We start from the raw sequence: 3,767 nt of genomic DNA on the forward strand, positions 1-3,767 counted from the left end.
ATACTAAGTTACATATGTAGGTTTATTAATTAATACGTGAATTAACAATCTAATTTCAGATAAACACTGAAATTATGCAATAAAAACGTCGTGCGATGGAATTGCATTTTCATTAAGCTTACCCCATTGTACGAGGAGGGTCTTAATTTTATTACGGAGACAGACACGGGGGAGCGATGACACACTCACCAGACTATTGACTATTTGCAGTCTAGGGTGTGTCTACTGCGGCTATTCTTACACGAATTGCTTGTCATTTTCTACGAAGTCGCTACTATAATAAAGTCTTTTAAATATAAAACCGGTCCATATATTGAGCTTTAGATGGTTTTATATAGTTTTTGCGGACTTATAATGGCATTCAAAATATTCTGTGTTGTCAAAATTTAATGAATAAACCACTTCTTTTGGAAAGATATGTCTTCTTTGATCATTTACTCTCCTGGAATGAGCGTGAAAGCAGATATTAAATACTAAAATAAAAAAATGCTTGTCTGGAGCATTAAATATAAATTTATTTAAAATAATAATTATTAATCATTAATTCGTAATAATATCGTAGTAAACATAATTAAAATAAAAATTCAACAGATTCTACAAGTTGGCAAGCTCGCGGCGCACCGTCTGCGCGTACTGCGCGGCCACGGCAGCCAGGTCAGCTGCGGGCGTGGCCAGCGCCAGTGCGGAAGCGCCGCCCGCTGCCGGCTGCCGCTGCTTCAGGCGCAGCTCGCGCAGCCGCGACTCCAGGATGCGCTCGCGCTTGCTCTCGCGCTCGAACATCGACGTCAATAGAGCTTTGTCGTTTTTGTCTGTCTGCGCCATGTTGTGTGACATTTCCACAACGTATATATTTCCTAATTGGCTTCCGCAGGCCGCTAAAGTTCCCGTCTCATGCATGCGTATACTAAGCAACGGCTCGGGGCAAATCTGTGCGCTTAACACCGGCTGTTGCTGGCGCCGCAGCAGGTCCCAGCACGTCAGCACACCGTTAAACTGCACGAGCAGCATCAGCGATAACCTGGTGGGGCTCCACGCGCCTGCGGTAAAGCGATGTCGAGCTGGAGGTGTCCAAAGTATAGCGGACTCGCGGCAGTCCTCGCTCCAAACGCGCGCCGTCCAGTCACCTACTGACAGGAAGTTCTTTAGGAAGCCTGGATTCCGCTCCAATGACCACACGGGCCCTAGGTGTGCATCGAACCTAGCCGGCAATTTCTCGTAAGCGGTTTTTCCTTTGCGGTTGCCGCCAATGATGAGCCCGTTCTCGGTGCCCACCATGAAACGGCTCGGGATGGTAGACTCGTACTCGAGAACGCTGACACCGAACGCAGTGGCCATGTTCTGTGGCTCCGTGGGCGACTTCACCAGGTCCATGATTAATTCATCCGTGACCTCGTTGAGGTTCCGCATGTCCCACCATTTGCAGACACCATCCGGTCCGCTAGAGAAGAACTCCTGTCCTGATTTAGAATGAATGAAAAGAAGACGGCGTGCCATATCGCGATGGGCTATGTGCGGCGGACAGAGCACTACGGGAGCGCTGCCTGCCCGTGGATCCCACGCGCCCACACGGCCGCTGAGCAGCGCGGCGGCGAGCATGTGTGGTGCACGCGGTGCGTACGCCATATCCATGATTGCATCGCCAGCCAACGAGATAGATAGCAGGGGCTCCTGTGGAGTCGTCGTGTCCCAGAGCAGCGAATGCGCGGGCGCAAGCGGTCGGCGGTCCCAGTCGATGTATGTGTAGCTGGCGGCGAGCTGGTGGCCTCCGTCGGGATGCCAGCAGATTGCACGTACGCGGCGTGGTGGATGCGTGGGCTCGCGGCAAATATTCACGATGCGCACGCTGTTACGTTCCAGCGGCGGCGCCTCCGCCATCTCAGCGTAGTACGCACGGTACATGTCGATTGCGTTGTTTTGCAAAACATAATGCTCCATTCCCGGGGATAACGCCATTACGCAATGTATATAATTGTCATCCTTTTCTATTTTACGACGATATCTCTGCGTTGCCTCCGGGTCCGCCACGTTCACGTCCTTGGGCCAGCCACCTTCGGCATGATTGGCACCAGAGTTGGTGTATTCGGCTCTGATGGTATTGATTATATGCTGAGAAAATGAAGGTGTATTCTGCGTGAACTGGTGTACGGGATTGCGGAGGATGTAACGGCGGCGCTCGGCAAGGTCAGGCGCGATGGAGTCGCATAGCTGCGGCCCCTGTTCGCAGAACAACGGCTGCCGACCGAAATCGCCGCGCTTTTTGCTATATTGATAATTGATATCCATTTTGTGTACTCACTGCTACTTATTATATATTATCACAAATACAATAAATAACTTTTATATTTACATTTTGCACAAAAACCAACAGCAGTCAGAAAATGACAATTTCAACATTTATGAAAAAAACATTATACCTAAAAAGAAATGACAACCAAAAAGTTTTATCAATATTATTACCTATTTAAAATGCAAAACATAGAGAATAATTCTTATGACCCTTAAAAACCAAGACCTTACTTCATAGGATCATTTCTATAGTAAGTTCTTCACGAGACCCTTAAAAACCATTTGTAGTCGAAAATATTCACCAGCGTTGAATTTGAAGTGGAAAATTCGAGTACTTATAAAAGTATATTTACATAACAAAGGCGACAAAAGCGTGATGTATTTATTTATTACGCTTAGCGATAAAAAGATTAAAAGCATTTCGCAACAGGACCACAAAATTGGCTTTGCCGGTTAAATGATAAAAGCTTCCATTAAGAGTCGTTCCGAAATGGATGTTTCCACTTAAGGTGGTGGTCGCCGCGTCATATGGCACAAGCGCTCTACCCGTTTCTCCTTTATTAAAAAAAAAACAATTAACGTACTTAAAATAACCAGTCAACATATACAAAATATTATATAATCTCTTTCACTAACATACATATCTTTTTTTTAATTCACTTTCCCTTTAAAAGTCGTCTAGAATTAGCATTTTTGAATTAACCCAATCAAATAAGTATTTGATTATTTATTAGTCCACTAGCTGTCGCCCACGACTCTATGTACTTCCCACGAGCCTATGTATTCTTCCAGACTATGTTCTAGAATCATGCCAAATTTCATCGAGATAAATATGTACATCCATCCATCTAAACATTCGCATTTATATATTTAGTAAGATTTTTGTAAGTATACAGTAATAAAGTTCGTTGTAGATACCAAGTTCTTTGTGTTATCATTACATTTAAAACTAGGAAGGTAAAGCAAATTTCAGAGAAATGTAATTGTCTAACGCTAGAATCGTTTCAAAGAACAAGCTATAAAACGTTACGTTCCGTTTTATAACATTCTTGGAATGACTTCAGTTGAGGTAAAAGTTCAGTTACGTTTTTTTCAAAACAAACGCCTATTTATTTTAAAAGAATCATTTGAACAGATTGAATTTATAATATTTTTAAATCAAGTATCTAATGATAAAAATAATTCAAGTTAATTAAAATTAAAAAAAAAAACTATATAAAGTAATCAAACTTTGTTTTTAAAAAATAAAATTTTATACGCAACAAGTTTTCTATTTCAATGTTTGCTATCAAATCTTACGCTTAAATGGAATTGTAAATGCAAACGTGGAAACTTTTGCAAAACCCTTCTTTTTTAATAAAATTCTTTATAAACGAACACCTCGGGAATAACGAAGTCTTAACGAGGAAATAGTGGCAGTAAATCAGGGAAAATTCCTTCTTATTGAATTTCCTTTTGTCGGTAAGCGGATGCCCCGCCTC

At 42.7% G+C, this 3,767-nt stretch overlaps 1 pseudogene; it reads right to left on the bottom strand.

The window, feature by feature from the left end:
* Positions 1-554: 554 nt before the first annotated feature.
* Positions 555-2,381, bottom strand: LOC106115690 (dynein intermediate chain 2, axonemal pseudogene; annotated as a pseudogene).
* Positions 2,382-3,767: the final 1,386 nt, after the last annotated feature.

This window comes from Papilio xuthus, unplaced genomic scaffold, assembly GCF_000836235.2.
Source record: "Papilio xuthus unplaced genomic scaffold, Pxut_1.1 DF827777.1, whole genome shotgun sequence".
Lineage (NCBI taxonomy): Eukaryota > Metazoa > Arthropoda > Insecta > Lepidoptera > Papilionidae > Papilio > Papilio xuthus.